Below are 25,739 nucleotides of genomic sequence, written 5' to 3'. Positions count from 1 at the left end.
TGCATCCTATTGAGAGATTGAGGCAATGGGAAGAACTGATCTTTTCTCTTCCCCCAAAGAATATTTTTTAGGAGGGATGAATGAGGGATGGGTGCCAATTGCCAGGCATCAATTAGTATCCCTTTTAGATTCACCCTCAGCAACGCTCCAGTTTTCTCAGGAAGAAAATTGTTTTTCAAAAGTGTCAGAAGGACACAGCTTTTCCTGGAGATCTTGATTAATCTTGAGTTACTTAATCTCACTTCTAAAGCTGTGAAATCTTAACATGTCACACAGGTCCAGAGGGGTCTGGAAAGAAAACACAGATTCAAAAGGAAAACACTCATTTAGAAGATACGTGCATGACCAGCAGGCAGGGCTCAGTCTGTGCTCCAATGAAAAATTACACACAGTGCAAATTTTAGGTCAAAAGGAAAGTTAGGACCTGTGGCAATTTTAATGCTTTCAGGAGAACTCAAAGTTAGAAGGACCATAGAGAATATCCAGTTCTAGTCCAGTTCCTCCTGGTGAAGAAATTGGAACCCAGAGAGGTCGAGCCCCTCACCCTGGGTCTCATAGTTGGTGGTAGAGCTCCAACTGGGGTCTTGGCGCCAAGAACAGTGTTTCAAATACATCAAGGTTTAAAGTGGGTGAAATGTCTGCATTTCCAATGTCTCTGGAAGGATACAGAGAGTGTGGGTAACCGTGGTTGGTCCTGAGAAGGAGAAATGAGTGGCCGGGGAACAGGGGTGGGAGAGAGGTTTAATTTTCACTGAATACTTTTCGTACCTTTTGAATTTTGTACAGTGTAAACATGTTACCTAATCAAACAATAAAAATTATTTTTAAGAATTCAGTGGAGTCCTAAGTATTACCTTTTTACCCCATTGACTCATATTTGGGTAAAACATATTTTTCTGTCTCAGGCTATCCCAGTATGTAAATGGTTCTGCAGTATCAAGGTTAAGCATTTTGGAAGTGGTCATGGCAGTTGGTTACTGCTTTGTGGCTAGAACAAGAAGAGCCTTCTGAAACTCAAAGCAGTGCTATTCCAGAGTCCTAACTCCCTGCCAACTTTGACTGGCAGGATAAAGCCCAGAGAAACAGAAATCAATTAGGAGTCAGTGATTTCATTCACTTCAGAGCAGGATATAGTCATTAATAAACCTTGATGGAAAGGTCTCTTGTTAGCCAAAAGTCTGTCCTTTCCAAGACAACAGAAGATGCAAAGGCGGGAATACAACATAATTCATTAGTAAGTGCTTTCAATGGGTACAGTCTCGTGCTGGGAGAAGAATCTGTGGTCCTTGAGCCCAAGAAACTGTTGCCCAGTAGAGGAGTTGAAAATACCTATGTTCAAAGGGCAGTAACAGTGGAAAAGCTAACCATCTGCTGGAGTTTTTCCAAATATAGTATTACGAGAGAGGATTATCTGTGACCTACAGAGATTTAATGCATGAATCTCATGAATGAGTGAGAGGAACCTGGCTCAAACTTCCCAAGCTAGTTTTTCTATTGGGGTTTCATTTTTAAACTCCAGTTGATGTGGAAAATTAGAAGGTGGTATGTTAGACTTAGGAAAATAATTATAGTCCTGCTACTTCCTGTGCAATAGGGAAAATACTCATTCCTTCATTGGGTATTGAGACCCTAAGGCATTTTGAAGGATACAGAGGGAGATTTACTTTTACTTTTACAGTAAAAGTAAATCCTCTTTGGTATCTACATATACTTATCTATTAATATGGTGTACAAAAGTATTATTTCAGTAGCTGTTTAACTGCTGAAGTCTGAAGTTATCCTTACTTGTATTTAGTCTGCTGTGGATCTTCTAAATAATGTCCTTGAAACAGTCTAATCATACCATCATTCATTAAGTGCTCACTATATTTGAAGCACTATGGTAAGTGCTTTATACGAATTATTTTCACTCAGTTCTCACATCAACACCATGAGCTACTTACAGTGGAGCCTCACGAGGTTAAATAATTTGTGCTGATTCACGGACGGTAGAGCAAGGTTTCAAATCCAGGTTGCTATTCAACCAGTATTTAATGACTATGTGGCAGGCATGAAAGGTAGAGGATAAACAATACAGGCTGGTCCTTGTCCTCTTGAAGCTTATGACCTATAAAACTCTCTGATTCAAAAGTCCATGGTTTTGACATTGACATGACTACTTCTCCTGCATGTGTGCAAAGAGGAGCCACCTTTTCAAAGGCAATTACTCCTGACAGGAAACTGGCATCCTAAAGGAATCTAGTCAAGCATTTCTGTTCCCCAATCCTCCTTTCCCTATGCTTACTAAACTTAGATTTCTGTGCTCAGAAGATGAATTCTGTGCCCTTAAGGAGAATAAAGAGCAGTCTGCAAGCGCAGCTGTGATGACAGAACTGGGTTCTAGTCCCAGTTGGGTCATTTACAAACTGCCTGACCTTGAGCAAGTAACTTAACCTCTCTGAGCCTTAATTTCCCCGTCTGAAAAATTGGTATATTAGCACTGCGTGTTAGTATTAATAGAATTAGGAAACACACACACTCAGGCCCATGTGTTATGAAGGCTTGTTTGTCTAGGCGCTTCTGGTAGCATTCTGTTTGTACGGTTGTGTACAGATCGCTGTCTCAAAGGTGCACGAAATCTGGTTGATTCCAGCGTCTGGAGCAAACGTGCGCAATAAATATTAGTTGAAAGAATGATCGAACGACTGAAGGCAAGGTCAGTTTCTCAGTGAATTGAGAGGTTCAGATGGGAAGGACATGCATAAAACAGAAAGTGGATGCAATCCCCCTCCTAAGTTAATGCCCTCTGTTTTCGTAGATTCAAGTTTCAGTGAACTTAAACTGTAAAATGGGCATACGGGCACTTCCGGCCTCACAGCGTAGTTCTAAGATTAGATAGAATGCAGGACGTGAGAGCATTTGTAAACGAACAGCGCCGAGAAACGTGAGGGTAGCTGGCTATCAGACGGCCCACGCCCACAATGCAGCTGCAGGCGCCGAGCCCCCGCTCCGCCCCCTCTTCCTGGTTTTTCCCGGCCACCCGCCCCTCCCGCGTCATGTGATAGGGGTGCTTCACCGGGCCGAGCTCCTGATTAGCCGGGCTGCAGGACGCCTCGCGATTGGCCCGAGGCCGGCGGGCCCCCGCCTCCCTCCTCCTCCTCGCCGCGGCCCACGTGAGGGGGGCGAGTCACGCGATTTCCGGGAACCCGTCAGGAAGGACATAAACAAAACAAACCCGAGGAAGCATGGAGAGGGGCCGCGGCCCCTGCAGCGGAACCGGACCCAGCCCCTGAGCCGCCCCCACACCCACAGGTGAGCTCCGCTGCCCGCCACCCGGAGCCTGCAGGGGCCAGGACTAGGGGACGAGCCGGGCGGGGGGCGGAGGAGGGCCGCTGACCTAGGAGATGGCAGCGCCGGGGCTTTGGGCCGGGCCGGCGCGAGGCGCGGGCCAGGACCAGGGCAGAGTCTGGGGGCGCGCGGGCCGCAGGCTGCCGCCTGCCGGTCACGGGGGTTCTGGCTCCCCTCCCCCACCCCCGGCCCGGGACGATTATATAAAAGCGCGGGGCGGCGGTAGAGGGAGCCACGGGCGGGAGGCAGGCTAGGCCAGGGGTGGGCAGTGCCGGGCGTCCTCCCTGCCAGGCCGCCCGGCCCTTCACCGCTACCTCGGAGCCCGGGGCCGTGGCTGCCGGCAACCGGCCTGTCAGAGAAGCGAGCGGGTGGGAGGGGCCGGGGAAGGGAGGGGAGGCGAGGCTGGCGGGGGAGGACGAGAGAGAGGGGCGTGTGAGGAAGGGCCGGGGCCACGAAGGTTGGAACCAGGCTGACAAGAGACGAGGAGGCGCGGGCTGGGGGTTGGGGGGCTCCAGGCAGGGGTGTCACGGGGGTGGCCGCTCCCCTTCCCGTCCCCGCCCCAGCGACTGGCGAGAGGGGGCCTCCCTCCCGGGATTTGTTTATATGTCTTCTCAAAGCAGCTTGAAGCGGCTTGGAGGCGGAGCTTTCTGCGCAGAGTGGCAGGCCATACTATCCAGTGGAGCAGGCGGACGGAGGCTGCCAAGCCAATGAGAGTGGGGGAGGCGGTGCCTCGGGCCCCCAACCCGTTAGGCTGTGCCGGGGTGGGCCGGGTGGGGCGGCCATGTTAGATGGGAGGGGACCGGTGGTGGTGGGTCACTGAGAGGGGAGGAGACAGGGCAAAGGGCAAGGGAGCCGGGCCGGGGGCGTTTCGGGTGTCCGAAGGCGAGTCATATCGGACGATGAAGTAGCTCAGGGGAGCCTGACCCCGACCCACCGCTCTCCCCACCCGAGCAGAGGAGGCAGGGAAGTACCGAGGGCAGTCTAGCCGCCCCTTGGGGGTGGTTCCTGGGACTAGATGGAGCTCAGTCTCTGGATTCGCCCTCTTTCTCGGCCTTACGCTTCCTGACAAACCCGGCCGCCAAACCCTGTAATTGCCCTCCTTTAACCCAAGAAGGCAAACCTTTTTGCTGTTTCTGAGCGAGCTTGAGCCTTAAGAAGGTACTTGGATAACTAGCGGTCTAAATTTCTGCACCAGGCCTCAGATAGAAGCAGTGAGGAGGAAGTTATGTTTTTCTGGATTTTGCACAGAGGAAGCCAGAACTAGAAAAGCCGAGAAAGTTAAGGGCTGGGCGGGGTCTCCGTTTTTTCATTCAGGATACCTTCTAAAGATCAGGCCCCTCGTGTTTGCCCTAGCTTAGTAGTAATTTGCCCCTCCTGCTTACATAAATTAGTAGCTCACTTAAATTAGCTTCATGAGAAAACTGAGCCAGGAGAAAATTATTTAGGTTTGGAGGTTCTTTAGGACTCTGTCTTGCGAATATCCTGCAGGTGAGAAATAGGATCAAGATCCGACTTATTTCTTTAAAAAAAAGCAGAAAGTAAGATTTCTTTGTAAATCTTGTGATTTGTGGTAAACTGTTTGTCACTTGGTTGTACTTCTAAATATTATTTTTCCCATTTTCTTGTAACCCACAATAGCTAGGAGAAACACCAAAGATGAAATGGTATGAGTAATTAGAAAATAACTTATTTTACTTTATTTGCTTCACGATTATTTTAGCATCTTGTCCGCCGTATTAGATGCTTAATTTAGTTTTATGTTAACATAACCTTACAATCTGTGACTGCAATGGTATTGTCAAGGGTACCAGGCTGTTGTTGCATCTTTGGTTAAACACTTATGGTTAGGAACATGCCCTTAGGTATATCGTGCAGGGGCTATTCAAGAGTTGACTGTTTTTATTTAGGAATTCGCATTATCTCCTATTTTGTTAATTGGAGAAGAATAATGGTAAATAAATGATTTATCGATTTCTGTATTAATTTGTTATGATTGACTCACAGTTCTGTTAAGAATGATATATAAAAATATAATCTGATTATTTGATAGACTTTAGCTATTAAATATAATTTTTATGACAAAAATATTACCTTATTTTTTCTCTTATTCTAAGAATGGTAAATAGATCCAACAGGACTTATTTGGATGTAATTCTTTTATATGACTGATAAAGCATCTTCGGAATTTTCAGACTAGTAAGCATAGAAGAGGCTAAATATATCCAGAAGAAGAGATTTGGGGTCCTCCACTTACTATCCCATTTTCTGTCTGTCATGACAGGGGGAAACAAACTTTTACAAAAACTATGTCTCATCTGGTTTACTAGTTTAACATGTGTGGGTTCTTGGATGCCAGCGTAAGGAATAAAGGAATAATGGCTCCTTGTGGTGGTGAACTAAATACAAGTGACAATGAAAATACACTGAGTTTGCATATTGATTCTATTAATGTAGCACAGTTTTAAAAGATTAAGAGAACTAAATTCACTGTTCGCTTTTAAAGTTTAGTTTTTAGTCAAGATTGACAACTACGTGACTTTCAGTGATTCAGCAGAGGTTTGTTTCCATGTGGGTTTGTACTTGAATGTTTTGGGGACGAATCCTCTTTCACCGTATTCAGTAGTTTGTCTTTCAGGGTAGATAAACTCTTAGACTGGACATAAATTTGTCAGATCATTGGTGCTAATGATTCTAAGATAGGGTAACCTGTACAGACTTCCTGTACAGGGTCAAGTAGTAAATATTTAGGCTTTGTGGACCATGTAGTGTCTGTCACAGCTACTGAGGTCTGCAAATTGTAGCATGAAAACAGGCATAGGCAATATTTTGGGTCTATAATCCAGTAAAACTTTATTTATAAGAACAGGCTGTATTTGAAGGCTGTAATTTGTTTGTCAACCCATGTTCCAAGACATCAGTCTCTGGGTTTTAAGTACTTAGATGTTAACTTATTGCAGCATATATAAACATGAACTTCGAGTAATATTTGAGCACTTGCAGAATGTACATATCTCCTGCCTTGAAGAATTTTTAGAGTAAGAGCACATGGCAACATTGTATTCTATATTTTTATTTTATTTGCAAATAGGTGTTTCCCTGAAAAACCATTTAAAGCAAATGTTGGACTATTAAGTCCTATTTATTTTAGAGATGCATTGTGATTGAAAAGAAATTTGGCTTTAAGATGTATCTAAGAACCTCAGTATATTCAAGGGTATGGTCCTATTGAGGTTTAAAAGTGCATTTAACACATCATTCGTAACAAAACTGTACAGCTGTTTGAAGAGAAGTTGGTCAAGTGAATAGATAACACACTTAGCTCTTTATATATATATATATATATATATATATATATATATATACACACATACACACACACACACACATTTAATTTGGAAGCCACATTGATTGTGTTGTTGCCTGAGATGTTTCTAGAATTACCTAAATAAGGTGGAGTGCTTTTTCAAACAAGACCCCCAAAATTTTAGGTTGCCGCCCCTCCCCTTCCTTGGAAAATGTCAGGTGGTGCTAAGTGCCCAATGAAGCGGAGATGCCGTAACTAAAAATATTACACAGGCAAATACTTTTTCATGTGTAGTTTTTTGTTTTGTTTTTATGTAATATTTCACCAGTCTTGTTGATTTGAACTGGATTTCAAGCGTGAGCATGAACGTTCAGGAAAGAGAATATATTGACCTCTTAAAGCTGAAAAGCATCATGTGGCCTTCAATCTTGTTTCTAGTTCTAGTTAGCCTATGTTTGCCTGGGTGACTGTGAGTAATTCAATTTATTAATTTGTTAATAGTGGGGATGTTTTTCTATCTCATAGAGGGATATTGGGAAATTGTTAGTTATTGTGTTCTCAAACTCTTGTACTTTGAATATGCTAATGCTTCAGGCCACTTGAAACCATCTCCCAAATCTGGATTCAGTTTTCTTTCTCTTACTGATTGCCTCTCAGTTTCTCTTTATTAGGACTTTCCCCACCCTACAGCATTTCTCTACCCACTTAACAGCGAGCAACCTGAGGTCAGAGTTTGCCTCTTATTTCTATATCTCCAGTGCCTCACACCTTTTAGTGCTTCTGAACTACTTAAATAAATGAGTGAATCGCTAAAAACTGCTTATCTGGAAGGCAATGAAGTCAGTCTGCTATTAGTAGAGATGTTGGGCTTTCTGAGTTGGAAGGGAGTAATTAATCACCATCTGCTCATACAAAAAGTCTTCATGTTAAAATTGACCCTTTCTTGTAAGAAAGTTTATAGAGAAGCTATTTCGAAGATGTCTAAAAACCCCTTGAATTCTTTTGTTAATTTTTTTCAGGTACATTCCGTTAGTTAGACTCATTGAATATTCCTTCCATGTGCGTGCGTGTGCGTGTGTGTGCGCGCGCGCACACACACATACCCACCCACCCAAAAAACAACAACAAAAAGACCTTGTGCTTTGTCCTTGGATTTGTCATTAGCTCTTGACACACTTGGTCTTTGGGTGTTTGGCAAATGTGAGTGAAACCTCTTATTTCTTAGCTGTTAGGGATAATTATTCATCTATGTAGCAGGGTCCCTTTTGGGGGAGAAGCACTGTAAAATCATTCTGGCTAATAAGTCTGATTTACCCCAATGGGGATGGCTAGATGTGGAGGGAGTTTGATGCAGGGGACTGCAGTGGTACTTTGTGACTGCAATCCCATTCCATTGCCAGCCAAGCCTTGTATGCCTTTTCATGACAGTATGCCTTTTTTTTTTTTTTTTTTTACAACTTAGAATTTTTATTAAAACAATCATTTAAATTACAACAGTCCCCCAGAATAGAAAATAGCCTTCCCTGGTCTGGCCCTGACAGGAGGCCCCATAGAAAGAAGGGTGGTTTGATGTCTTTGAAAATGGATGGATGGAACTTCCCTGGAAGCCCAGAGGAGCCAGCCTGGCCCCAGGGCGGCTGGGAGAGGCCGTCTCCTCGCCAAGGCCACCCCCTCCAGGGGCCTCCAGGCCCCAGCCCTGTCAGCGGATGAAGCTAGTCACTGTCGCAGGTTGTCAGTCTCAGGACTTGCGGTTTTGATTTGAAAGAGAAAAGAGAGGGAGAGAGAAAATGGTACTTTGTGACTGCAATCCCATTCCATTGCCAGCCAAGCCTTGTGTGCCTTTTCATGACAGTATATCTTTTCAATGCCAGTTCATGACATTCCTTCCAAAATCTGTATTGGAACTCTCCTCCCCCAACAGCTTTCTAAACTACTCATCTCCCCACTAATTCCCAGCAACTCTGATCATCCTGTCATTCTGTCCTTTTAACGCCAAAACCACTTTTACATTTTTTGTTACAAAGTCATGTTTTCACTTAGTTATCTTTGGGTATTGTTGACGTTGACAAGTTTCTGACAAAAGCGTCATGAGCTTGCTGATTTTTTGTCCTTCTTCAGTTTTCTTCAGATTCTTTGTTGACACTTATTTTCTTCCAGATAATGTTTTGTCTTGGCGAATTTCAGCTGCCCCTTTTGTTTTGTCGAGGAAGTTCCTTTGACTGCTACACACCATTCCTGGTACAATTTGCCTTCTTCCCTATTATATGTTTGCCATTGACCAAGAAATTTAAAGCATTATGAAAACAAAACTTAAAATGTCCTTGATGTTATAGGGAGAAACAAGGGGCAGGGTAGATATACTCTGAAAGATTCACTGTACCCTTTTTTTTTTTTTCCTGGCCTCACTGCTCAGCTTGCAGGATCTTAGTTCCCCGACCAAGGATTGAACCTGGACCCTTGGCAGTGAAAGCACCGAGTCCTAACCACTGGACCGCCAGGGAATTCCCTCCCTGTACCCTTTAAACAGCAAGGCTTCAAACATCCTACTTGTGTTGTAAAAGATGAGGTAGACTTTATAGCTTTTTAAACTGCTTTTTAGGAAGGGTTTACATCCTTACTACTGAATCCTCTGCTGGAGTTGCCCATAGACGAGTAGAGGAGACAGACATTGCAGTTCAACATAATAGTATTTAGAACAACACGTCCTGAGAATATGGAAGATGGACTACTAACTCTGCCTGGGCAAGTTGGAGAAGCTTCCCAGAAAAGATGGCATTTGAGCTGGGTTTGAAGACTAGTGAAGGAAGTCAGGGAAGTCTGAAAGGTGTACAAGATGTGTAGGGTGGGGTTGGGTATGAGGAGGCTTCAACTAAGGCAGAGGTGGAGATGGAAGAGGAAGGGACTACTTTGTGAGATTTAGGAGGAAAGAACATTTTTGCTTTCTCTTGTCCTTTAATTCTCTAGGGCCTGCTTTGCACTGTCAGGTCTCTGTAGCTCCGACTTTGGTCTCTTTCCCCCTAGTTTTTAGTTTTTCTTTTAGCCCCTCATCAAGGTCTGACATGCCTCCCTTCTTCTGTCTTCTCATCTGTGGTCACCAGGTACCTTTGATTCTGACCCAGTGTGTCCCTTACCTTTACTTCATCTCCTGGCCGCCATCCCTTCCTTTACTCTCTTTAGGTTTCCTTTCCCTTTTTTTTTTTTTTTTTTTTGTTACGTGGGCCTCTCACTGTTGTGGCCTCTCCCCTTGCGGAGCACAGGCTCCGGACGCACAGGCTCAGCGGCCATGGCTCACGGGCCTAGCCGCTCCGCGGCATGTGGGATCTTCCCGGACCGGGGCACAAACCCGTGTCCCCTGCATCGGCAGGCGGACTCTCAACCACTGCGCCACCAGGGAAGCCCCCTTTCCCTTTTTTGAGTCTTACTTTTCATTTTGCTCTATTTAAAAAGAAAACAAAAATTCTTTCACATTACTGTTTATTTTGCATATGAACGACAATATATGTCTGAGTTGATTCCCTCTTGGGAAATCTTGGGAAATCAACTTGTCTTTGATACCTATCTAGGTACTAATTATCCATCTCTATGAATTTCCTTTTTCGAAGCATTTTCCTTTGTATTCAGAGATGTCACTTCTCATAGGCTACAGTGCAGAATATTACTAGTTATATCTTGTGTTTTTTACTTCTTATGTGCCTTAAACTTGTTCTGTGATGAGACCCAATTCAAATCTCACCTTTTCCTGAAACTTTCCCAAACTTTCCGAGGTAGAGATGGCAGTACTCTTCTCTCTAGTTTTATACCATTTTGTGAACACCTCTTTTTTTTTTTTTTTTTTTTTTGGCGGTACGCGGGCCTCTCACTGTTGTGGCCTCTCCCGTTGTGGAGCTCAGGCTCCGGACGCGCAGGCTCAGCGGCCATGGCTCACGGGCCCAGCCGCTCTGCGGCATGTGGGATCTTCCTGGACCGGAGCACGAACCCGTGTCCCCTGCATCGGCAGGCGGATTCTCAGCCACTGCGCCACCAGGGAAGCCCTGAACACCTCTTTTTAGAACTAGCTTTATTGAGGTATAATTTACATAAATTCACACAATTTTTAGTTTTGACAAATGTATGCAATTATTTAACCTCCTCTGCAGTCATGATATAGAACATTTCCATCACCACAAGAAGTTCCCTCATGCCCCCCTTCACCCCGGCCCCAATTACTGATTTACTTTCTATCACTGTAGTTTTTTCTTTTCCGGAATTTCATATAAATGCAATCATAGAATGTGTTGTCTTTCGAGTCTGACTGCTTTTACTTAACATAATGCTTTTGAGATTCATGTTGTTTCGAGTTATCAATTGAGTACTTGTTATTATACGGATGTACCACGATTTGTCTATCCATTTACCAATCGGTGAATATTTGGGTTGCTTCCAGATTTTAGGCTACTGTGAATTAAGCTGCAGTAGACATTCATGTACAGTTCTTTTAAATACCTGTTTTCACATTCCCTTTCATTTGGAGGTCGAGTTGCAAAGTGGTTAAGAATGAAAGTCCTGGAGTTAGCTGTGTTCACAAACAAGCTTTTTGAGAATTCTGTGGTTTTGAGAATCTTTTTTTTTTTTTTTTGCGGTACTCAGACCTCTCACTGTTGTGGCCTCTCCCGTTGCGGAGCACAGGCTCCGGACGCACAGGCTCAGCGGCCATGGCTCACGGGCCCAGCCGCTCCGTGGCATGTGGGAACTTCCCGGACAGGGGCACGAACCCATGTCCCCTGCATCGGCAGGCGGACTCAACCACTGCGCCACCAGGGAAGCCCTTGAGAATCTTTAAGATTCCCTACTTGTAAAATGGGACTGGTTGGAGATTGGAGCAAGCTGGAAAGCACAGGCCCGTTTCAAGCGATAACTCTCACTTCAATTCAAGTGATCTTCCTGAGAATATGTACCCAATGTTGTCAGGTCTGATTTTTTTCCCCCAAGGGAGTGGCATTTGATAACAGGATACAGAAATTTTATATGAAATTTGCAACTTAAGTGCTGGCAGTTAAAATTTAATTTTTTCAAAACACGTGTGGGCTGAACAAAACTCATATGTAGGCATTGATTTGTGGCTGCAATCCAGTTTGAGATCTTTGCTTTAAATCTTCAGTTTTTTGGGAATTCCCTGGTGGTCCAGTGGTTAGGACTCGGTGCTTTCACTGCTGGGGCCAAGGTTCAATCCCTGGTTGGGGAACTAAAATCCTGCAAGCCATGCAACATGGCCAAAAAAACAAAGCCTTCAGTTTTTTGTCTCTTGTTTTAAAATGTTCATACTCTTGGTAGAGTGAACTTATTAGGACCTTGTTATATTTGTTTTATAGCTTAGAATAATAACTTGCTGATTTTCTGTCTCCCAAGTTAAAAACTAATGAATTACTGTAAATGAATTTTATTCTGTTTTCTGATTGTAGGGGGATATAAGAATTATGAGTGTCTAATGGAAGGGTGGGACCAGATTCTTTTTACTCTTTGTATTTCTCTTCTGAGAGCTGCTGATTCTATTCAAAGCTATGTTTTCCCAGCAATTGGGATAGTCTGCCTCCTTAGATTTATTCTGAACCCTGTTGAGACAAGTATAGTATAGATTAAACTGTGTGCTTGTGTGTGTGTTCGTTAGAAACTGTAAGGTATTACGAGTACAAAGATAAATTTTGTATAAATCCATTCCCTCGAGTAGCTCTTTGGTGAAGCCAGTATAAATACTATAAAAAAGAGATAAATTGTATGTAATTTTTTGAACAATAAGAGCAGTAATTTCTCTGAAGAAGCCTTTCCCCTTGTAACTTATCCACCAATTCTTTACTGTGTATAGAGATGACTAGTTTGCAACTTTATGAATTACTTTGTGACTCCAAAGATTCTTTTTCTGATTAAACCAGCATGTTGAACACTTCACCCTCATAAAGCTGGAGCAAGGGTGTTAAATGACCTGTGTTGCCTGCATATCCTTTATTCACCCTAGTTCCAGGCAGTTGGGGTTTGTGATAATTAAGTGTGGAATTCAGACAACCTAGGATTCTGAGTTGAGTTTAGGTTTATACATTCAGCAGCAGCCACATCCCAGGAACATCTTACACTGACGAAGGAATCAGGAAACAAAAAATAGCCACCATTTATTGTCTGTTTTGTGCCAGGGCTAGATTCCTTACATATTATCATGAATCACAATATCTCTGCAAAGTAAGAGGGGGAATTCTTGTATTTACAAATAAAAGAAGGCAAGTGAGCATCTGGAATGAAATTCCAAATACTCAGTTTTAAAGCAGAACCTTTTATCTTGAATCTAGAGTTTGTTTCTCAAAGAGCAAGTCTTTAGGAGTGTTGGAGCCAAAGAGGCAGCCAGCCTTTCTCAGTTTTGAAAGAAATGACTGCAAAACTGTATTCACAACCTCTTTGTAGCCCTGCGCCACAACCTCTGTACCTCTGTAGTCCTGAGCTGGTGGTTTATATAGCCCATTTCACACTAGGAAGGAATTCGAAGGGAATTTCAAAATTGTCTCTAGTATACATTCATGCTACTTGTGAAAAGCATCAACTCTGAGAAGGGAGGGAGGAGACAATAAATTTTTTTTTTTTTTTTTTTTGCGGTACGTGGGCCTCTCACTGTTGTGGCCCCTCCCACTGCGGAGCACAGGCTCCGGATGCGCAGGCTCAGCGGCCATGGCTCACGTGCCCAGCCGCTCCGCGGCATGTGGGATCTTCCCGGACCGGGGCACGAACCCGCGCCCCCCGCATCGACAGGCGGACCCCCAACCACTGCGCCACCAGGGAAGCCCAATAAATTTTGAGGAAGGGTCCAGATCCCTGATAACAAGAGCACTGAAGTTGTTAAGGTATGTCCCCAGTGTCCTCTAAGATGGATGTTTCCCTGGAATCTTGCTGGACGGCTCAAGTGTGATCTCAACGTGCACCGCTGTTTTTATGCTGCTACGTTTAATTGTACTGTTCCCTTTTTACATCTTGTAGATTTTTGCAGAACAGCTCAGAAAATGAAATGATTCTTTAAAACTCCAGTGTTCAACCTGGATAAAGTACTTTGCCTTAGTTAAAAATGTGTGTGTATGAGAGAGAGAGAGAGAAAAAAAAGAGAGACAATAGTACAACATTTATTAGTCCAGGGGCTTCCCTGGCAGTCCAGTGGTTAAGACTCTGTGCTCCCAATGCAGGGGACGGGGTTTGATCCTTGGTCAGGGAACTAAGATCCCGCATGCTGCGTGGCGTGGCCAAAAAAAAAATAAAATAAAAAAGAACATGTTATTAGTCCAGTGCCTGGATTCAGTTGGTTTAAATAAGTTTTAATCCTACTCTTTCCTCTACCCTCTCCTCCATAGACAAAAATTATTTCAGGTCTTTAAAATTGACTGAAACTCAAACACTGCTGTTCCTGGAAATTTAAAAGAAAATTCAGGAGTACAGTGTTAAATATTTTTACTATACAATACTACAGTGGTTCAAGACTCAAATGAACAAGCTTGTACAAGATACTTCGGAGCAAGCTTGTACAAGATACTTAAAAGATACTTAATAAATATATACTGAATGACTGACTTCTTTGTAATGTACTCTTTCTACATGAAGAACGTCGCACCTCTTGACTCCTTATCCAGAATGACCTGTGGTCTTAGCAGATTTCCTATTTGCTGTCAGTCAACTCTTGTCTGCGTGCCTGTGCTGGGCATAGCATTGCTTTTGGCACTGTAGTGAAACAGACATGAGATGTAATGGTCATGCTCAAAAATTTTACAATCTCTGGTAGAAGAGGCAAGGGGTTGGAGAGGAGAAAGAGGAAAAACGTTATGGGCAAAGGCATGAAAAGCTGGAGTCTCACTGCTGGACATCCTTAGTGGAGTGAAGTGGGATTGTAAGTACTTCAAGGATTTTGGGGAAAATTGTAAGATCACACTAATACTAATGTTATATTTATCAAAGAGTAGTGGACGATGGGGTTGGAAAGATAGTTTCCTTGTGTCTGAGTATTTTGAATATTATCCAAGAGATAACGGGAGTTGCTAAAAACTTATGAGCACAGTGCTAATATGTGGTAGTTTAGGGAAAATAATTTTACAATGGGGCATAAGAACTGGAGAGAGGGAGAGGCTGGAAGCAAGAAGATATGCAGGGCAAATATTAGGATGGTAAATAGAAAATGATGAGGTCCAAGCAAGGGTTGAGAAGGTGGGAAAGGCAAAGTCAGACAGGTACATGCATGCTCTGTACAAGGTAAGTCGTCAGTGTATTTTTGATAAAGAGACTGGCATGATTTAATAACAAAGCAAGTGGGGAGGAGGAAGGAAAGAGTCAAGGCTGAGATCAGTGTTACACGCCTGGATGTCTGAGAGTGATGATACTATTGGCAGAATAGGAACGTTTGGGTAGGGAGGTGGCTTGTTGTGTCCGATGTCATGGGATGTGAGTGATCCAGGGAAATACCTGGGTCTCAGATGGTAGGGAGGGTGCACTGGTGTGTTTAGGATGAAGAGGTAGATTCGGGAGTCCTCTAGAGATGACTTTTGAGGCACTGAGAGTAGAGATGGTCTTTGTGATGATAGGTCTGCACAGAGGCATCCATTTACTGGATGACCTTGGACAACTCTTGTCCTTGCTGAACTTTTTAAATTAATGTACAAGTGGTTAGACAGAGGGTGGGGGGTGCTAATACTAACCCTAATTACTTCACCAGGTTTTGTTAAATGACAAGGTATAGCAGTGTTTCTGTAATATGTAAACGGTTACATCAAATATAATCTGTGAATATTTGTTGCCAGGAGTAATCAAAGGTGGCTGGGGTTAGAAGTGCCTTCTTTGGTTCTATCTAAAACTGTCTCATGCTCTTATTCTTGTGCTTTGAACAACTTAATTGGCAGGTATCAAGGTTGCAGAAAGACCCTACTAGTATCTTAACCGTCAGTAGTTTTCAGAAATAAAAACTCTTCCCATTCACCTCATGCTGATCTAGAAACCTGCTTTAATGATCTTTCTTATTGGTTCCCAAAGTGGTTTAAATAAGCTCTCGTGTGTTGTCTCTGTAGCCCAAAGATTAAAGATTAATGTTGGGCCAAAGCCTTTGGAAAAGAATTGAATAAAATTCTCTGAGAGGGCTTGTGTCTATCTAAGACAGCATTCCAAGGAGAGATCACTTTTGAGATTTAGTATGTTTTCTTATCTCCTCAGGATCCTCAGGAAAATGTGGTTTTAATTATTTAATTAAGATATTGTGGCCAACCTAATTTACCCCCTTATTTTTTAAACTCTGAGTGTGAGGATAAAAGGAGACTATTTGGGTTGACCCAGGGATAAAGAGTTCACAAGGTGTTATGGCAGAAGGATTCATATCCCGATTGTATTAACATCTAATTAGGATAACCATCTAGATTGAAATTTACTTGTTTTTCAAATTTTGGAGTCTAGAGAACTGCTGTAGAAGGGCAGAGAGTAGCAATTTCTCTGCGGTCATGTTCACAGGATTTATATTACATGATGAAGGGAGAACGCAGCCCCCGCCTTTTCTCCAATGCGTTCCTTGCATAGTCAGCCTCTTCCTCCTCAATGGTTTGGAGATTCGGGGATCTCTTGATTTCTACTGTACCATGAAACAGGTAGTGGCTTGATTTAGTACGCATCTGAAGGTTTGTTTTGTTCAACTCTTGCTAAGTAGTTTTCAGAAAGAAAGGAATTGTTGAGTGGGACATTTGAAGTATAGCAGTTTGGATGGAGTGTGTGGGGGTCCTTCCTCCTTCCCTCCCCCTCTTCCCTTTCTTTCATCTTGGGGATTAAGTCTCAGGAGGAATGACTGATTTAAATTAGGGGTCAGGACAATTACCACCTGCAGAGAGAGAACCCAAGAACTCTGCCACCTGAAAGAAAGGATGAACATGAACTAGCAGAGTTTAGGAAAGATCAGAATAAACCATGGTATATAACAGTATAAATGCGTTGGCCTGTCTTACCACAAACTTTTTTTTTTTTTTAATTTCCTTGTGGTGAATTCCTTGGTGGTCCAGTGGTTAGGACTCCGTGCTTCCACTGCAGGGGGCACGGGTTCGATTCCTGGTCAGGGAACAAAAACAAAGATCCTGCAAGCCATGCACGGCGTAGCCAAAAAAAATAATAATAATAATAAAAACTTTTCTTGTGGCAAAATAAACATAAAATTTGCCATTTAAACCATATTGTGTACAATTCAGTGGCATTAAGTACATTGACAGTTTTGTATAACCATCACCACTGTTCTGAAATATCCAGAATATTTTCATCACCCCAAACAGAAACTGTACTCTCCCAGCCTCTGGTAACCTCTCTTCTCTTTCTGTCTCCATGAATTTACCTATTCTGGTACTTCATATAAGTGGAATCGTATATTATTTGTCTTTTCTATCTGATTTATTTCATTTAGCATGATGTTTTCAAGGTTCATCCATGTTGTAGCATGTATCAGAATTTCATTCCTTTTTATTGCTGGATAATGTTCCAATGTGTGTGTATACCACATTTTGTTTATCTTTTCATCTGTCAATGACCACTAGGGTTGTTTCCACCTTTTGGCTATTGGGAATAATGCTGCTCTGAACATGGGTGTACACGTATCTGTTTGAGTTCCTGCTTTCGATTCCTTTGGGTATATATCCAGAAGTGGAATTGCTAGATCATATAGTAATTCTATGTTTAACTTTTTGAGGAACTACTAAACTGTTTCTCAGCTGTATTGTTTTACATTCCCACCAGCAATGCACAAGGTCTCTGATTTTTCCACATCCTCACCAACACTTGTTATTTTCTCTTATTTGGATGACAGCCATCCTGATGAGTATGTCAAAAACTTTTAACATCTACTCTGATGATTCAGAAGTGCTGCTTACTATTGTGAGGAACCAGTTCCCTCAAGATAGTAAAAGGGAGCAGTGGCCTAAGGCAGTGACATATAAAAGAGGAGCTGCAGGGATTCTAGCCATCATATGCAGTATCTGCTTATTCATAGACATTTTTATTTATAAAGAGGTTTATATTTTTCTTGATGTTAACCTTTTTTTTTTTGTAAAATATGTGGACTCTTAGGAATCAGCTGAAACCCTCAGATTTGGAAGGGGCACAATTTAGGAGCCCTTGGATATGTGTGAGCTGCCTGGGCCACACCAGTCAGCTCTTGGATTTGGCTTTTAAAGGTTTGGATTAGTGTTGTGAGCAGTCCCGGGGATGAACCTTTGTAAGAAGTCCTTTGACCTTTCCTATCATTTTAATTGACCTTTTGCCTTGCCTAATGTACATAGTAAGCCTCAACATGTTTTCAAACGGAGAACCAAAAAACGTAGGGTAGGACCTGGTGGAAAGGGCTATGAAAGAGATTGAAGCTGTGGCTCTCTTCAGGTGGTACCATTGCTGCTCATAAATAAATCATTTGCCCCATCTCATTGCTTTAGAGAGGTAGTTCTCTGTTATTGCAGTGTCTTCCTGCCCCTACGAGCTGTTGTTGCGTAGTTTTGAATGAGCCCAGGTACAGAAAATCTATTGGTAAATATTGTTTCTGATGGACCACAGTCTTCTCTCCCTTGAAAGGCTCACAAAACTGTATTGGGACTGGTGAGCCAGAGCTGTGAATAAGAAGGTAGTAACTAGGGGAATTAATTTAGCCTTTCCCCTAGCTGTCGTCGTTGGGTTTTTGTTTTTTCGGAATAACTACTAGTCCTTGAGGTCAGCTTGAGGGCAGGGTGGAGGATTTTTTTGATCAAATAAGTTTGAGAAATGAGATCTGCTCTGTTCACCTATTGGGGATCTATAGTGCACATTAACACCTAGCATCTTAAAGTTTCCAAGAAATTCTGCATAAAGGCAGTTTAACAGTTTGGTTAATGTGGTGTTTTCCTAACCTCACAACCCTTTTGTTGAGTAACCATTTAACATTCATAGGGACAAATATCCCTCAGGTCACACATTGGGAAATTAGATCATTAACTTTTTATGTACTTTAATATCAAAAACTTTGAATAAAATATGGATATTCTTGAGCCCACAGAAGTGTGATGGCATCCCCCAAAAGCATGTTGTTACACCTTGCTCCTCAGTGTCACTTGGCCATCTAAGTATTAATGTGCCTTTTGTATATGGCTCCCTGGTATAGGAGGTAGTTTTTTTTGTTTGTTTTTTAAAATAAATTTATTTATTTTATTTATTTTGGGCTGCATTGGGTCTTCATTGCTGCACACGGGCTTTCTCTGGTTGCGGTGAGCGGGGGCTACTCTTCATTGCAGTGCATGGGCTTCTCACTGCGGTGGCTTTTCTTGTTGCAGAGCACAGGCTCTAGGCGTGTGGGCTTCAGTAGTTGTGCCACGTGGGCTCTAGAGCGCAGGCTCAGTAGCTGTGGCTCACGGGCTTAGTTGTTCCGCGGCATGTGGGAGCTTCCCGGAACAGGGCTCGAACCCATGTCCCCTTCATTGGCAGGCGGATTCTTAACCATGGCACCACCAGGGAAGCCCTAGGAGGTAGTTTTGGAGCAGTGTCATTATGGAAGATTCTGTGTAATGGTAACTACTGTGGAAGTCCTTATTCTTCTTTTTTCCTTCCACTTTTGGGTGGGGAATTTTGCTCTTCTTGGTTGTTTCACAATAGATATTTGGAACAGTACCAAGCATTTCTGGAAAATGGGTGCAAAATGTTGGGGATGAGGATAGTTGGTGTTGTGACCTTTAGTCATTAGTTTTAGAGACTGGGAGAGTTTATCACTGAAAAGAGGTTCTACTGCTTGGGGTAGAATTGCCCCCCCCCCATCCTGTTTGCTGCCACCTAAGAGGCTAGGAGAAGCAGCTAAGGACCTTTATCCCAGGAGGACGAGCTCAACCCTCTATATGGTGGATATCCTCTTTTTCGGAATTGGTGTCTTTAAAATATACAGCTTTGTTGCCAACAGCTGTCACAGATGTTGAGTTTTTGAGCTGGAATAGCTGTGGGAGAAAAGAATGTGTTGGCAAAATATACCTATTGATAATAATCACCTTTCAGATTTAGTTCATTGCTACATCCTAATTTAATATCTCATTCAATTCTCATAACACCTCTATTACATAGTTAAGGGATAATAATTGTAATTCCTCAGTCTGGGAGCTAAAGCATACATTTAACTAACTTGCTCTAATTCATAAAGCCGTTTAGTTTTGTTTGTTTGTTTGTTTTTTAATTCAAGTATAGTTAATCTACAACGTTGTGTTAGTTTCAAGTGTACAGCAAAGTGATTCAGTTATACATGTATATATAATATTCTTTTTCAGATTCTTTTCCCTTATAGGTTATTACAAGATATTGAGTATCGTTCCCTGTGCTATACAGTAGCTCCTTGTTGGTTATCTCCTTTATATACAATAGTGTATATGTTAATCCCACACTCCTAATTCATCTCCCCCACCCCCTGCTATCCCCTTTCATGACCATAAGTTTGTTTTCTATGTCTGAGTTTATTTCTGTTTTGTAAATAAGTTCATTTGTGTCATTTTTTTAGATTCCACAAATAAGTGATTATCATACTGTATTTTTCTTTCTCTGTCTGACTTACTTCACTTAATATGATAATCTCTAGGTCCATCCATGATGCTGCAAATGGCATTATTTCATTCTTTTTTTATGGCTGAGTAATATTCCATTGTATATATATATACCACATCTTTATCCATTCCTCTGTCAGTGGACATTTAGGTTGCCTTCATGTCTTGGCTACTGTAAATAGTGCTGCAGTGGACATTGGGGTGCATGTATCTTTTCAAATTAGAGTCTTCTCCAGATATATGCCCAGGAGTGGGATTGCTGGATTATATAGTAACTCTATTTTTAGTTTTTTAAGGAACCTCCATGCTGTTCTCCATAGTGGTTGCACCTCCCACCAACACTCCCACCAACAGTGTAGGAGGGTTCCTTTTTCTCCACACCCTCTCCAGCATTTATTATTTGTAGACTTTTTAATGATAGTCATTCTGACTGGTGTGAGGAAACACCTTATTGTAGTTTTGATATGCATTTCTCTAATAATCAGTGATGTTGAGCATCTTTTCATGTGCCTCTTGGCCATTTGTCTGTCTTCTTTGGAGAAATGTCTGTTTAGATCTTCTGCCTATTTTTTCACTGCGTTGTTTGTTTTTTTGGATAATAAGCTGTGTGAGCTGTTTGTATATTTTGGAAATTAATCCTTTGTCGATGGCATCATTTGCAAATATTTTCTCCCAGTTCATAGTTTGTCTTTTCGTTTTGTTTATGGTTTTCCTTTGCTGTGCAAAAGCTTCTAAATTTAATTAGGTCCCATTTGTTTATTTTTGTTTTCATTTCCATTACTCTAGGAGACAGATCCAAAAAAAATATCACTGCAATTTATGTTAAACAGTGTTCTGCCTATGTTTTCCTCTAGGGGTTTTATAGTATCCAGCCTTACATTTAGGTCCTTAATCCATTTTGAGTTTATTTTTGTGCATGGTGTTAGAGAATGTTCTAATTTCATTCTTTTACATGTAGCTGTCCAGTTTTCCCAGCACCACTTATTGAAGAGACTGTCTTTTCTCCATTGTATATTCTTGCCTCCTTTGTCATAGATTAATTGACCATAAGTGCATGGGTTTATTTCTGGGCTTTCTGTCCTGTTCCATTGATCTACGTATCTGTTTTTTTGCGAGTACCATACTGTTTGATGACTGTAGCTTTGTAGTAGAGTCTGAAGTCAGGGAACGTGATTCCTCCAGCTCCATTCTTCTTTCTCAAGATTGTTTTGGCTATTTGGGGTCTTCTGTATGTCCATACAAATTAAAAACAAGTTTGTTCCAGTTCTGTGAAAAATGCCATTGGTAACTTGATAGGAACTGCATTGAATTCTGTAGATTGCTTTGGTACTATGGTCATTTTAACAATACTGATGCCTCCGATACAAGAACACTGTATATGTTTTCATCTCTTTTTTTTTTTTTGCGGTACGCGGGCCTCTCACTGTTGTGGCATCATCTCCCGTTGCGGAGCACAGGCTCAGGACGCGCAGGCTCAGCAGCCATGGCTCACGGGCCCAGCCGCTCCGTGGCATGTGGGATCCTCCCGGACCAGGGCACGAACCCGTGTCCCCTGCATTGGCAGGCGGACTCTCAACCACTGCGCCACCAGGGAAGCCCTGTTTTCATCTCTTTGTATCATATTCATTTTCTTTAAATCAGCGGCTTATAGTTTTTGGAGTACAGGTCTTTTGCCTCCTTGGGTAGGTTTATTCCTAAGTATTTTATTCTTTTTGATGGGATTGTTTCCTTAATTTCTCTTTCTGATATTTCTTCGTTAGTATATAGAAATGCAACAGATTTCTGTGTATTAATTTTGTATCCAGCAACTTTACCAAATTCACTGATGAGCTCTAGTAATTTTCTGGTAGCATCTTTATGATTTTCTATGTATCTGCATATGTATCTGTATCTTCATGTCATCTGCAGACAGTGAAAGTTTTACTTCTTTTCCAATTTGGATTCCTTTATTTCTTTTCTTTTTTTTTTCTTCCTCATTGCTGTGGCTATGGCTTCCAAAACTATGTTGAATAAAAATGGTGAGAGTGAGCATCCTTGTCTTGTTCCTGATCTTAGAGGAAATTCTTTCAACTTTTCACCATTGAGTATGATGTTAGATGTGGGTTTGTCATATATGGCCTTTATTATGTTGAGGTTTGTTCCCACTATGCCCACTTTCTGAAGAGTTCTTATCATAAATGGATGTTGAATTTTATCAAAAGCTTTTTCTGCATCTACTGAGATGATCATATGGTTTTTATTCAGTTTGTTAATGTGGTGTATCACACTGAATTAATTTGTGGATACTGAAAAATCCTTGCATCCCTGGGATAAGTCCCACTTGATCATGGTGTATAATCCTTTTTTTTTTTTTTTTTTTTGCGTTACATGGGCCTCTCACTGTTGTGGCCTCTCCCGTTGCGGAGCACAGGCTCCGGACGCACAGGCTCAACAGCCATGGCTCACGGGCCCAGCTGCTCCGCGGCATGTGGGATCTTCCCAGACCGGGGCACGAACCTGTGTCCCCTGCATCGGCAGGCGGACTCTCAACCACTGCGCCACCAGGGAAGCCCAGTATAATCCTTTTAATGTATTGTTGGACTTCGTTTGCTGCTATTTTGTTGAGGATTTTTGCGTCTACGTTCATCGGTGATACTGGCCTGTAATTTTCTTTTTTTGTGATACGTTTGTCTGGTTTTGGTATCAGGGTAATAGTGGCCTCACAGAATGAGTTTGGAAGTGTTCCTTCCTCTGCAATTTTTTGGAATAGTTTCAGGAGGGTAAGTGTTAACTCTTTTAATGTTTGGTAGAATTTGCTTGTGAAGCCATCTGGTCCTGGACTTATGCTTGTTGGGAGTTTTTTAACTAGTGATTCAATTTCAGTACTGGTAATTAGTCTGTTCCTATTTTCTATTCCTGCCTGGTTCAGTTTTGGGAAATTGTACCTTTCAAAGAATTTGTACATTTCTTCTAGGTTGTCCATTCTATTGGTGTACAGTTGCTCATAGTCATCTCTTATGATCCTTTGTATTTCTGTGGTGTTGGTTGTAACTTTTCCTTTTTCATCTCTGATTTTATTGATTTGGGCCCTCTCCCCTTTTTTCTTTTTCTTTTTCTTCTTAAAAATTAATTAATTTATGGCTGCTTTGGGTCTTTGTTGCTGCATGCAGACTTGCTGTAGTTGCCTCGAGCAGGGGCTACTCTTCGTTGCAATGTGCGGGCTTCTCAGTGTGGTAGCTTCTCTTGTTGCGGAGCATGGGGTCTAGGTGCGCGGGCTTCAGTAGTTGTGGCACATGGGCTCAGTAGTTGTGGCTCACGGGCTCTGGAGCACCGGCTCAGTAGTTGTGGCACACGGGCTTAGTTGCTCCACAGCATGTGGGATCTTCCCAGGCCAGGGCTTGAACCCGTGTCCCCTGCGTTGGCAGGTGGATTCTTAACCACTGAGCTTCCAGGGAAGTCCCTCTCTTTTTCTTGATGAGTCTGGCCAAAGGTTTATCAATTTTGTTCATCTTTTCAAAGAACCAGCTTTTAGTTTGTTGGTCTTTTCTATTGTTTTTTTAGTCTCTACTTCATTTATTTCTTCTGATCTTTATGAGTTCTTTCCTTCTACTAACTTTGGGTTTTGTTTGTTCTTCTTTAGTTGCTTTAGGCATAAAGTTAGGTTGTTTATTTGAGATTTTTCTTGTTTCCTGAGGTAAGCTTTATTGCTATAAACTTCCCTCTTAGTATTACTTTTGCTGCATCTCATAGGTTTTGGATTGTTATGTTTTCATTTTCATTTGTCTCTAGGTGTTTTTTTATTTCCTCTTTGATTTCTTCAGTGATCCATTGGTTGTTTAGTAGTGTATTGTTTAACCTCCACGTATTTGTATTTTTTGCAGTTTTTTTCATGTAGTTGATTTCTGGCCTCATAGTGTTGTGGTCAGAAAAGATGCTTGATACAGTTTCACTTTTCTTAAATTTACAGAGGCTTGCTTTGTTGCCCAGCATGTGATCTGTCCTGGAGAATGTTCCATGTACACTTGAGAAGAATGTGTATTCTGCTGCTTTCGGATGGAATGCCCTGTAAATATCAACTAAGTCCATCTGGTCTAATGTGCCATTTAAGGCCTGTGTTTCCTTATTGCTTTTCTGTCTGGATGAGCTATCCATTGATGTAAGCAGGGTGTTAAAAGTCCCCCACTGTTGTGTTACTGTCAGTTTCTTCTTTTATGTCTGTTAACATTTGCCTTATATATTGAGGTGCTCCTATGTAGGGTGCATATATATTTACAATTGTTGTATATTCTTGGATTGATCCTTTGATCATTATGTAGTGTCCTTCTTTGTCTCTTATAACAGTCTTTATTTTAAAGTTTATTTTGCCTGATGTAAGTATTGCAACTTTGGCTTTCTTTTGATTTCCGTTAGCGTGGAATACCTTTTTCCATCCCCTCACTTTCAGTCTGTATGTGTCTCTAGATCTGAAGTGAGTCTCTTGTAGGCAGCAAATATATGGGTCTTGTTTTTGTATCCATTCAGCCAGTATGTGTCTTTTGGTTGGAGCATTTAGTTCATTTACATTTAAGGTAATTATCGATATGTATGTTCCTATTGCCATTTTGTTAATTGTTTTGGATTTGTTTTTGTAGGCTTTTCCCCCCATTCTTTGTTTTCTTGTCGTGATTTGGTGACTAACTTTAGTGTTATGTTGGGATTTCTTTTTCTGTTTTGTGTGTATATCTATTATGCATTTTTGTTTTGTGGTTACCATGAAGTTTTTGTATAGGAGTCTATATTTATATGTGCTTATTTTAAGTTGCTGATCTCTTAATTTCAAACGCATTTTAGATACCCTGAATTTGTATTCTCCTCCCCTGATGATTACTGTTTTTGATTTTCTATTCTACATCTAATTGTTTTGTGTATCCCTTAACTGCTTATTGTTGGATACAAATGATTTTACTACTTTTAAAAAAGTTTGTTTATTTATTTATTTTGGGCTGCATTGGGTCTTTGTTGTTGTGCACGGGCTTTCTCTAGTTGTGGCGAGCAGGGGCTACTCTTCGTTGTGGTGAACAACCTTCTCACTGTGGTGGCTTCTCTTGTTGCAGAGCACGGGCTCTAGGCATACGGGCTTCAGTAGTTGTGGCTCACGGGCTTAGTTGCTCCGCGGCACATGGGATCTTCCTGGACCAGGGCTCAAACCCGTGTCCTCTGCATTGGCAGGTGGATTCTTAACCACTGCACCACCAGGGAAGTCCAGATTTTACTACTTTTATCTTTTAATCTCCCTACTAGCTTTGTGTGTGGATGATTTCCTACCTTTATTGTGTGTTTGCCTTTCCCAGTGAGATTTTTTATTTTGTAATTTTCTTTTTTTTTTTAATTTATTTATTTATGGCTGTGTTGGGTCTTCGTTTCTGTGAGAGGGCTTTCTCTAGTTAAGGCGAGCGGGGGCCACTCTTCGTCGCGGTGCACGGGCCTCTCACTGTCACGGCCTCTCGTTGCGGAGCACAGGCTCCAGACGTGCAGCCCCAGTAGTGTGGCTCACGGGCCCAGTTGCTCCGCGGCATGTGGGATGTCCCCTGCATTGG

General features: G+C 42.0%; 1 protein-coding gene across 3 annotated transcripts in view; it reads left to right on the top strand.

Annotated features, from left to right (window-relative positions):
* Positions 1 to 3,184: 3,184 nt before the first annotated feature.
* CREBRF (CREB3 regulatory factor) overlaps positions 3,185 to 25,739 on the top strand; it is a 66,594-nt gene continuing 44,039 nt past the window's right edge. For 2 of the 3 annotated variants that reach the window (XM_081232571.1, XM_081232570.1), the window contains exon 1: positions 3,185 to 3,291. The gene's annotated coding sequence lies outside the window, so the exon portion shown is untranslated. Of the gene's footprint in view, positions 3,292 to 4,180; positions 4,816 to 25,739 lie in introns of those variants that run through there. The other variant, XM_081232572.1, reaches the window with a different exon arrangement.

The sequence above is a fragment of the Mesoplodon bidens genome, assembly GCF_964165515.1.
Source record: "Mesoplodon bidens genome assembly, chromosome: 4".
Classification (NCBI taxonomy): domain Eukaryota; kingdom Metazoa; phylum Chordata; class Mammalia; order Artiodactyla; family Ziphiidae; genus Mesoplodon; species Mesoplodon bidens.
This window is presented reverse-complemented; position numbering and strand designations above follow the sequence as displayed.